Raw genomic sequence first — 12213 nt, 5'->3', positions numbered from 1 at the left:
ACTCGCATCTTGACTTGGCTATTGGTTCCGCAGTTCTCTTCCCATGTCTTGAGTGGGGTGTGGGCACAGACCCATATGGTAGTGACCATTTCCCCACTTCCCTAACGTACATAGGTAAAGGCCCATGCAGTCCATCTTCCCATAACAGGTTTAATGAATCAAAAGCAAACTGGAGTACATTCACAGAAACATCTAAACTACACCACACATCCATAAAACACCTACACGTGGAGGAAGCCGCCCAACTCGTCCCGGCGCACATCCTCGACGCTGCGGAAAAGTCCATTCCCCAGGCCTCCACTGGGTCTCGCACCCCAAGGAGGCCCTGGTGGAACGAGGACTGCAGGCGGGCGCGAGAGGCCCAAAACAAGGCGTGGGGTGTCCTTCGCGGGTACCCCACGTCAGATAACCTCATTTCTTTTAAACGGGCAAAGGCTTTTGGGAAGCGAGTGCGTCGTGAGGCGAAAACGGAGAGTTGGCGCACCTTCCTCACTTCCATCAACTCATACACTGAAGCACACAAATTCTGGACACGAATACGAAAACTAAAAGGACAACAGACACACAGCCTGCCCCTGGTTAGTACAACAGGGGACACACTGGAAGACCAGGCTAACATACTTGCACAACACTTCGAACACGTGTCCAGTTCAGCACAATACACAAACACTTTCATGAAACACAAAACATCTGTAGAAAAGAAGTCCCTGCGTGATAACAAGTCGCACACTTCTTACAATTCTCCTTTTTATATTCATGAGCTGAAGATTGCTCTGAGCACATGTAAGCCTTCAGCTCCAGGTGCAGACAAAATCACATACACCATGATACAACACCTACACCCAGATACTCTTGAAACACTCCTACATCTATACAACAACATATGGCTTTCGGGGCACATTCCTCGCTTATGGAGGGAGGCCATAGTAGTGGCTTTCCTGAAGGAAGGAAAGGACCCTTCCTCTCCTGCTAGCTATCGGCCCATCACCCTCACAAGCTGCCTGTGCAAGCTCCTCGAGAAGATGATAAACAGGAGACTCGTGTAGTTTCTTGAGTACAATGGTCTTCTCGAGGGCTGCCAGGCAGGCTTCAGGGCGGGGCGGTCCACCAACGACCAACTCGTCGCGCTCGAGTCCTATATAAAGGATGCTTTCCTCCACAAGCAATATTGTATGACGGTATATATTCTTTGATCTAGAAAAAGCGTACGATACCGCGTGGCGGTATGGCATCCTAAGCGACCTCAAGTCCTTCGGCATGTCAGGTAACATGATAAACACACTTGCCAGCTACTTGTCTCAAAGAACCTTTCGTGTGCGAGTTGGAACTGCACTCTCTAGGGTTCATGTGCAGGAAAATGGAGTGCCGCAAGGTGGAGTTTTAGGTTGCACCCTTTTTATTGTGAAAATGAATTCCCTTAGGAAGGCGCTGCCACCGTCGATTTCCTGTTCAGTCTATGTAGACTACATTCAACTCTCCTTTAAATCCTGTAACTTGTCTATCTGTGAGCGCCAGGTCCAGCTTGGTGTTAACAAGCTAGCTGGCTGGGCAGATAGCAATGGTTTTAAATTTAATCCCGAGAAGTGCACTTGTATTTTGTTTTCTAAGAGGCGTGGTATCCGGCCGGATCCAGACATTCAACTCCACGGTGTCTCTATTCCTGTAAAAAAGGAACACAAGTTCTTGGGTATTATCTTTGACGAAAAGCTCACATTCATCCCACACATAAAACAACTGAAACATAAATGCCTAAAAACAATGAATATCCTGAAGGTTCTGTCGCACATCTCTTTTGGTGCTGACAAAGAACTTCTCTTACGTGTTTTTACCAGCTTGATAGGTTCACGATTGGACTATGGTAGCGTTGTTTATGGGTCAGCAAGAAAACATCCCTCAAAATGCTGGACCCAGTGCTCCATCTCGGGCTCCGCCTGGCGTGTGGCGCCTTCCGCACTAGCCCGGTCGAAAGCCTCTATGTGGAGTGCAACAAATGAAACCTACAACGTCAGCGAGCTTACACAGATCTCATTTATGCTTTTAAAATTTCATCCATGCCTCACCATCCTTTTAAATCAGTTTTTCATGATACGTCCATGACTGAACTCCTTTTAAATCGACCATCGTTCTCTGCGCCCTTCTCTTACAGAGTTAGAGAGGAGGCGTCAGAGCTTGCTGTCTCCTTTTTAGATACAATCCAAAGTTCTCTAACGGATTTTATAGCACCATGGCATCTCCGCCCTGTATCATGCGGCACATTTTTACACATCTAGATAAAAAGCGAGCTCCCACATATGCAATCCTGCAGCACTTCTTGTATTTGCAGCAGAAGTATCAGTGTTCTGAATTTTATACGGACGCCTCTAGAACTGCCACCTCTGTGTCCTGCGCGGCGCATGGGCCCGGCCTTAGTGTCACTAGAACTCTTAACAGTAATACAAGTATCTTTACGGCAGAGGCTTATGGTGTACTTCTTGTTGTTAATCATATACTTCAAAGCCACACCCACAATCCATTATCTATACAGATTCCCTCAGTGTTGTGCGGGCATTGTCATCAACAAAGTCTTCAAAAAATCACGTTGTAAATCTTATCATCAAAGGTATTATGTCGGTGTATGTCCACAAATTTGAACTCGTCCTGTGCTGGGTCCCTGGCCACTGTGGTATAGCCGGGAACGAAGCCGCGAATCGAATGGCCGCTGCTGCTACACTCTCGAATGCAGTAGACATCACCACATTACCCTACACCGACGTGAAACCACACATCAGACAACACCTTCGCACAACATGGCAAGCACACTGGAATCAGCAGACTGACAACAAACTACACATTATAAGCCACTCTTGGGGGCATATACCACTGATACTCACAACAGACACAACGAAGTTACCCTGGCTCGATTACGGATAGGTCACACGCATGCAACACATTCCCACCTGCTCACGGGATCTCCAAGACCCCTGTGTAGCAGGTGTGGGGAGGGCCTATCCGTAGTCCACATACTAATAACTTGCAAGGCACTTCACACAACACGACACAAACACTTCAGAGAATTCTACAGACAACATATCCCACTACATCCATCGCTGTTTCTAGGTGACGATGCCAGTGTTTCTGTGAAACGTGTGTTTGATTATTTCTCAGATGTTAAGTTTTTAAACCTTATCTCATATCACGCATAATCAAATCTGGCCCTACACACCAGCCATCACCATTACCTTTATTTGATTTTACTATGTTCGGCTTGCATGTTTTTATACCTACCTTTTTGTCGTAATCACTTCGCTTCATTATATAACTTCTTTTCTGGCGCTCTTTGCCCTCGTTGGCCTTGCGCCATGAAACACCAACCATCATCATCATCAATTTTGACATCAAAAAGAGACAAGAACCGGAATAATGAAATGAGAAAAAAAAAGTTCGGTGCGACTAATAAATCATGCTCCAACGGTTTCTGCTGCTGCTTACAACCGCTTTCAAAGTGCTTCCTGGCAGATGGGAACAGATGAAAGCGTTTAACTGCTGTGAGACAGAGGGTATTCAGCATGCATTCAATACAACTCCCCCATACATATTTTTTTCTACTAGTACCTAGTGTAGCCTCTCCCAGTTTCGGTACGCAAACGATTGCGGATAAACTCAACTCTTTTTGGAATGTTTTTTTCATTTACATGATCTATTAGGGTACGGCCCTCCACCTGATTACAGTAAGTAAGTCATTCTGGCATTGCTCAGATTTTTACGGTTAATGTTCGTATTTCGTCTCATCATCATTATCATAATCATCATTATCATGACCATTATCACCGAAATCCCATTCACGATCAGTGGAGGACGGATGGCCGCTCACGAAATTTCCAACTGGTTATGCAAGAGGAATGCGAGTCCATTCTCTGATCCTCAATTTTGTATTTCACTCCTTCATTGGGAATTTTTTCGCCCAATGGGCGTGGCCGCATCTCGGTATCGACTACGTTAAACAGACGGTCCATCGATTGTTCGACGATAGCATCACACGAGCTGCCCAATGGCGCTTCTTATGCTTCCTTACAGCTAAATTGTGCTCGGCGTGCGTTCGGTGCCCAACTCATCCCAGTTTTCATCAGGATGAGTGCGCAACTTGGGATCCTCTTTCTATTTCTCATTGAGCCGTATTTAAATACTTTTTCAAGGCACGTGCTAGGGCCACACGTTTGCGACTCATCGGCTTTATCCAAAACTACATGTTGGAGGAATACAATTTACCTGCGAGACTTTCTTAGTGCGACGTGCAGCCAATATTTATAATCTGCACAAGCGTTGGTCCAGAGTGGTCGACCAACGCTGGTCGACCACTCTCGACATGTCGTAGACACTCGAGTCACGGCCCGGGGGTTAAAAAGAAGGTCCCCTTCACCCCGAGTAGTCTGAGTGGCGCTGGCTACCACCCCCAAAGTACAGGAAACAAAAGTTACTTAACATAAATACCCGAGAAAGTGCTGGGGAAACAGCCCCGCCGGTAGCGTAGTGGTTATCGCACCAGACCGGTATTCTGGAGGTCGTGGGTTCGGATCCCACCCGGCGGGCATTTTTTCACCACTTTCTTGTCGACTCAAAAAATTCTTCATCTCTGTCTATTACCCACAACAACCTCCCCTTTGCTTTCCGAGGTTTTCTTGACTGCCAACCCCTATTTTCTGTCTCTCTCTCTGTCTCTCTCTCTCTCTCTCTCTCTCTCTCTCTATATATATATATATATATATATATATATATATATATATATATATATATATATAAAGGCAAAGTCACGGGGAAGCACAGACCGTTTATTCCGGCTTCGCGAAAGGAACAACCCGCAGAGACTCCGACGAAGATGACGGTCGCACGAGGCACGGGATATCAGGGTGGCAGCCGGTGGGGCGTGAATGAAGATGATGCTGATTATGGGAGTGTTTCTAGATGCTATGAATGGGGAGAATGATCACTGTAGCGATCGGTGTGAAAACATCGCTCACAATATATATACAGGGTGTCCCAGCTATCATGCACCAAGATTTAAAAAAAGAGAAGTCGCGTAACTCGAAGAAAACCTAGTGCATAATGTTTGCAGTACTGTGAAGAAGCGGAGAGTAATTTTTTCGTTAATGAGACTTAATTAATTAATTGTAATTAAATATCTAACTCGAAAAATACTGTCCTAATCACTAAAGTGTCAATGAGGCACTTGTAGGTAACCATGAGGGGCATCTAACTGCGCTATTTTCAGCGACGAACTAATTGCGTACTCATTTATTCTGACTGATAAAGGAAACCCGTGAAATATGAAAAATATCACGTGACGACGCTTACGCGCGCATTGTGAAGCAGCGTCCCCAAACAAAGCTGATTGAAAGCAACTGCTTTGCGTGTTACCCGCCCGAAGAGACAGCGCATCACCTTGATAATAGCATGCATGGAAGGAGCAGCAGCAGCAAGATTCGCGGGACGCGTGTGCAGATAAGGAACAAACTCGGTCGCGATTTCTTCTTTCTTTCTTTTGTCTATTTCATTCTGGCTAACTCAGAGGCAGCCTGTTTGAGGGCGTTGCTTTACGGTGCGCGCGGAGGCGCCGTCACGTGGTATTTTTCATATTTCGCGGGTTTTCTTTATCAGTCAGAATAAATGTGTACGCAATTAGTTCATCGCTGAAAATACCGCAGTTAGATGCCCCTCGTGGTTACCTACAAGTGCCTCATTGACACTTTAGTGATTAGGACAGTATTTCTCGAGTTAGATAATTAATTACAATTAGTTAATTAAGTCTCGTTAACGAAAAAATTACTCTCCGCTTCTTCACAGTACTGCGAACATTATGCACTAGGTTTTCTTCGAGTTACGCCTTTACTCTTTTTTTAAATCTTGGTGCATGATAGCTGGGACACCCTGTATATATAGGTAGCAGTTGAACTTTTGAAGATGGTAGAGAACACAAGAAAAGAAAACTTTCAACAAGGTAAAAGCACGATTGTTGCCAACTGTTTCAGCAAAGAGACTTGCTTTCTTCAGGGCAATCTCTCGCCTGGCTGGCACGCTTTATATAGTGTTAGGTCCCCAGGTGAGAGGAGAGAAGAATAGAAGGAAGTGAAATTGAGAAAGCGGATTGGTATTGGAGTATGTCGGGTGCGATATTGAGGGGCAAAGAAGCTTGTATAGTTTGGGCCGCGAAGTAGGTCACAGGGAAGTCAGCCGGGGGTTGATATTCAGGGAATTTTTGGAGAGAAAGGATGAGAGGGTGTTTGTTGACCCGCCGCGAGGCATAGGGAAAGGTTATCAGAACCCCCAGAAGCATACCAGGCGGTGAGAGTGGGGTACTTATCAGAAACTATCAGCAAGCCTCTGGTCAAAAGAAAAGGTAGAGAAGGGGGGAAATAACTAGATGGAAACCACACTACCCCACACACAGAAACACAAGCAATGACCGGGCAACTGAAATGGCACGTGCCACCCACGGCAACATTCCTGGAACAGGCCTGTCCCGAAACTCAAAAACTAAAAGATAAAGTTAGAGTGACGTACGGGGCACAAGAGCACGCGGAGTAAAAAAAAAGAAATAAAATAAATAAAGTGGAATTCCAAAAGCAAAGGTTGGAGCGATGCGGTCGAGTAATAAGCTAGAAGCTATGGAAGGAGAAAAAAAGAAAATTAGGGACCAGGTAAAGACCAGAGGGAGGGGTAGTCTTTGGATGAGGTATATGCAAGACAGTGCCTATTTCTGTATTCCCGGTGAGTATCGCAAGGATTCCAAGTTGCCCCTAGACGCATTTATTCCAGTAGGTTCCATAGAGTTGAATTTATGAATTCAATAGGATTCTCGGTATTTCCTTTCCCTAGGTCCTTTCCTGTCCCTGTCCTTTCAGTCAAACTTCAGGTCTCCTAGTGACAGGAAATAGGGAGAATCCTATTTAATTCACAAATTCAACTCCATGGAACCTACTGGAATTAATGCGTCTAGGGGGAAACTTGGAATCCTTGCGATATTCACCGGGAATACAGAAATAGTCACTGTCTTGCCTTATCCAAAGACTATTACCCCTCCCTGGTCTTTACCTGGTCACCTAATTTTCTTTTTTTATCATTCCTTAGCTTCTGGCTTAATACTCGCCCGCATCTCTCCAACCTTTGCTTTTGGAATTTCATTTTATTTATTTTATTTCTCTTTTCTTTACTCCGCGTGGTCTTGTGCCCCATACGTCACTCTAACTTTATCTCTTCGTTTTTGAGTTTCAGGACAGGCCTGTTCCAGGAATGTTGCCGTGGGTGACACGTGCCATTTCAGTTTCCGGGTCACTGCTTGTTCTTTTGTGTGTGGGGTTGTGTGGTTTCCCTCCCTGTTTTTTTTCTCACTTTTTCTTTTTTTCCTTGACCTATTTATTTCCTCCCTTCTGTACCTTTTCTTTTGACCTGTGGCTTGCAGGTACTTTCTCATAAGGACCCCACTCTCACCGCCTGGTCTGCTTTCGGCGGTTCTGACAACCTTTCTCTATGCCCCGCGGCGGGTCAACAAACATCCTCTCATCATTTCTCTCCAAAACTTCCCCGATTATAAACCCCCGGCTGACTTCCCTGTGACCTACTTCGCCGCTCAAACTATACAAGCTTCTTTTCCCCTCGATATCTCCCCCGACATACTCCCAAACCCATTCCCTTTCTCAATTTCACTTCCTTCTTTCCTGCTCCCCTCTCACCTGGGGACCTACCCCTATATAAAGCGTGCCAGCAAGGCGAGAGATTGCCCTGACGAAACCAACTCTCTTTGCTGAAACGTTGGCAACAATCGTGCTTTTACCTTGTTCAAAGTTTTCTTTTCTTATATATATATATATATATATATATATATATATTGGGAACAGTAAAACTTTGAAGATGGTAGAAAACAACCAAAAAGAAAACTTAGAACAAGGTAGAAACTCGATTGTTGCCAACGTTTCAGCAGAGACTTGCCTTCGTCAGGGCAACCTCCATCATGGCTGGTACGATTTATATGGGCGTAGGTCCCCAGGTGAGAGGAGAGAAGGAAAGCAGGAAGTGGACTTCAGAAAGCGAATTGGTTTGGGGGTATATCAGGGGTCACATTGAGGGGGAAAGAAGGTTGTGTAGTTTGAGCAATGAAGTAGGTCAGAGGGAAGTCAGCCAGGGGTTGATATTCCTGGAAATTCTTGGAGAGAAAGAATAAGATGGTGTTTGTTGACCGGCCACGCGGCATACAGAAAGCTTCTCAGAACCGCCGGAAGCAGAACAGGTGGTGAGAGGGGTCCTTATCAGAAACTATCTGCAAGCCTCAGGTCAAAAGAAAAGGTACAGAAGGGGGGAATAGTTAGGTCACAGAAAAAAGACGGAAAAAACAGGGAAAAAAACCATACAAACACACGCATAAAAGAAAAAGCAATAACCCCACAACTGAAACGGCACCTGTCGCCAACAGCAACATTCCTGGAAAAGGCCTGTCCTGACTGTGAAAAACGAAAAGGTAAGGATAGAGTGACGTACGGGCACAAGAAAAAGCGGAGCGAAAAAAAGAAATAAAATGGAATTCCACCGAAAAGGTTGAAGGGATGCGGGCGCGTACTAAACTGGAAGCGATGGAATGGAAACAAAAGGAATCAGGCGATGAAAAAAGGAGTAGAGGGAGGGGTCAAAGTCTTTGGATAAGGTATATGCAAGACAATGGATAATGCTGTATTCCGTGCGAATACCGCAAGGATTTCAAGTTGCCCCAAGACGCATTATTTCCAGCAGGTTCCCTGAAGTTTAATTTTTGAATTAAACAAGATTCTCGTTGTTTTCAGTCCCTATGAGTCTTAAAGTTTGGCTTAAGTGTAAAAAACTGAAGGTCATCAAAATTGTGGCTTAGCTGGTTAAAATGCTGCTTTACAGCTATGGAGGATTTGCTAGGAGTATCTGCCCGGTGACCGTTACGATGTAGTCTGATTGGTTGACTCGTTTCGCCTATATACAGTTTGTGGCACATTGGGCATTCTAACACACATTGTTGGTTGTAGTGCACGTAAAACTTGAAATAATCTTGTAGACATAATTACTGGGTGTGTATTTTACAATGCAGTTTGTTTGAAGGTGCCTGCAAGTCTTGCATCTGGGACGGGAGCAGCTGGCTATTACTGGTTGCATTGAATGCCTTGTGTTAGCATGCACTAAAATATGTTTTGGATTCCCATTTCGCCGGTACTATACACTTGGTTCTTTTTGGAAGGTATCTTTTAGTCGATTATTGCTAGCTAAAATGGGGTACTATTTCCGCAAGGTATTGTTTACGTTTGGGAGGGCGTTTGAAAATTTATTAGGGCGAGCGGCCTTGCGCTTTCGTTTTGTCGCTGTTTGTTGAGCACGTCATCCCTTTTCAGATTAGATGCACGTTGGTAGGCCTGATCGAGAGAGCTTTTGGCGTGGTCCCTGTTCATAAGGATCGACTTGAGTTTGTCTAGATGCCCTACATAGTCCCTGTCATCACTGCGTACTGTTCTATGTCTGGTGGCTTGTCCTACAAAGATCCGTTGTTTGCAGTGTCTCGGGTGATGACTTGTATAATCTAGATACTGCTGCCTGTATATTGGTTTTCTAGAAAGCGTGGTTTTGAGTTTACCGTTGTCTAGAAGGACGGTAGTATTCAGGAAATTCACTTCTTTTTGAGAATGCTGGCTGGAGATTTAAATAGTCGAAAGCGAAGAATTGAAGTTACATATAAACATTTCTAGTGTCGCGTGATCGTGTTCCCAAATCATGAAGATGTCATTTGTGTAGCGGAGGTAAACCTGACGTTTATGCGCGAAAGAGTTTAATAGGGTTGGTTCAAGTTGCTGGTTCGAAAAACTTGCAGTAAGTTTGATGAGTCAAATTCAAAATATTTGAGAGTTAAAACTAGTTTCAACAAAGTTATGTACACTGCTGACGCATGTTGGTGCGTGTTCTGTGATAAAGTTTTCGAAATAGCTTCGATTCCTTCCACGAAAAGCATGTTTGTGTTCTACGTTGACTTTGTGGACTTTTGGGAGGAGGTAAAAACGTCCTGCATTCTTATTATTCGTTTCATAAACTTTAAGTCGTAGTCCTTATTAATTCTCTAGATCGCGGATCTGTGAGGCTCTGAATGATTTTTAGGCAGTTCTCCTGGCTCTAATCGTTATTTAAGGGCTTGTAGTGGCAATGGTTATTAAGCTGCCTAAAAGCTTCATCTTCAACTTGATCATCAACTAAGAGATCAAACAAGCGCACGAACCTATCTCTGTCGGAAGAAGTTACCCTGAACAGCCTTTCAGCCAGAACCGGCATAGTCATAAAGCCAGCCGACAAAGGTGGTGTTGTTTTATCTATGGGAAAATACAGAGATGAAGCCTATACGCAGCTCAATAACGTTTGCCACTATCAGTCCTTAGCTAACAATAGATAACTAAAAAAATTCTTCATATTTTTCTCTGACCTAACGCGTTCCCCCTTTTGCTTTCCGAGGTCTTCTTGACTGCCAACCCTTATTCTGTCTTAATTCACTGAGCCCCTCATTTCCCATTTCTCAATCGCTCTCTCTCTCTCTCTCTCTCTCTCTCTCTCTCTCTATATATATATATATATATATATATATATATATATATATATATACATATAAATCGTGCTTTTACCTTGTTCGAAATTTTTCTTCTCTTATATATATATATATATATATATATACTGCGCTTCGAATATAAGGCAAGATACAACATTGAACCTACAGATTTTGGAAAAACACCTCGCGTTATATTCGAATAAATACGGTACCTACAATACTGGTTTTTAGAACGCTGAGAAGTAGCCCGATATAGCACCCAGGGAGACAGCACGACATACGAGGTTAGCTGATATGTAGGGTGGTGCAAACTGTTGCTTTTATCAAGGAGATGCCAATGCCATAACAATTGTTCAAAGCAAAACATTTAGTTTTTAGGATCATCATCATCATCATCATCGCAACTGCCACCATTATCTTCAAGCATGCAGGTTGCGTGTATACCGGCAGCCTGATACACACGCAAACCGCTAGTTGCGTGTATAGCAGACGCTCCGGGCACGCGTTATTCCTGAGCATGTTTTCGCCGTCGTTTTTACGGAAAAATACTTCGAGAGCCAAATATTCCTGCCACAATATGCGTACATCTTCAGCTCCTTGAAAGTTCGGCAAACAGAAATTTGCCATGTAAATGTAGAAATACATTTGACAGAAATATTGCAAAAGAATTTGGGTATTTCCATATAGTGGAGCTTTGATAAATTGAAGGTTCAGTAAGTGTTACCTAAACATAGCAAAGCCCTACGAATTGCTTCTCATTGTAACTATTTAACAAAAGACAGCGGTATTCAATGTCTTACACTAAACTCAACGTTAACCGCAATTAGCACTAGCGCTATGAAGAATAATAAGTTGCCAAAGCGCGTCCTCCGTGCGTGGGAGAGGAGCTGCAAAAGGGGAGACTTAATTGGAGGAGTTTGCACTTGATAAAACACTGCTACGGATGCGACAGAAACTAGCAATTTGTTATTAAGACGCCGTAGTAAAAACTCCTGTGAATATCCATTAGTCCAGGACATATATAATGCAGGAAGAATAAAAGCGGCAAAAGGTGCTGAAAACGTTTGGAGGGAAATGATACAAGGGATATATTGGACGTTGCTAAAGGTCATGTATGGGGCTGGTGGTGCTACTACAACAATTGCTCTAAATTCTACCACCGGAGTACAAAGAAAACTTAGAAGTTAGCTCAAACCTTCTACTTGAATGGGTGATGCCACGGAAGCTGCATAAAAAATTTATTTCTTTGCTGGGACATAAGAGCTTTACCAAAACTCGACGATCAACTTGCCCGTTGCACACTGTGCATCAAAATTTCCTTCCTCATGGAATTGCTGGCAGGTATAGCGGAGCACTCGCAGCATGACATTAATAAATCGGTGTGTACGACCGCTGGACAATATCAATTTATAAAAGTTCTGTCATAAAGGGGCGTAAAGGAGGTTGTCTGAGCTTCCGTTCCATCACGCTTAACTGTACCACAGATACAAGGGTTTATAACCTCCCGCTGTATCAATCCCCACGGCTCCTCTCACATTTGTTGCTGGCCTAGCGGTTTTCTGGTAAGTATATATGTTTTTGAGAAAATGGGGGTTTCACTTCGCCGTCATGACTGAGCGTACGTTTTGTTTCAACCCAGGACG

At 44.0% G+C, this 12213-nt stretch overlaps 1 non-coding gene across 1 annotated transcript; it reads left to right on the top strand.

The window, feature by feature from the left end:
* The first annotated feature begins 4492 nt into the window (after positions 1-4492).
* Positions 4493-4565, top strand: Trnat-ggu (transfer RNA threonine (anticodon GGU)). The gene has a single exon. It is a non-coding gene; the product is annotated as a tRNA-Thr (tRNA).
* The last annotated feature ends 7648 nt before the right edge of the window (positions 4566-12213 follow it).

The sequence above is a fragment of the Haemaphysalis longicornis genome, unplaced genomic scaffold, assembly GCF_048455015.1.
Source record: "Haemaphysalis longicornis isolate Haplotype H1 unplaced genomic scaffold, Haemaphysalis longicornis Haplotype H1 scaffold_8, whole genome shotgun sequence".
Classification (NCBI taxonomy): Eukaryota; Metazoa; Arthropoda; class Arachnida; order Ixodida; family Ixodidae; genus Haemaphysalis; species Haemaphysalis longicornis.
The sequence above is the reverse complement of the archived record's forward strand: the minus strand, read 5'-3'. Positions and strand labels throughout refer to the sequence as shown.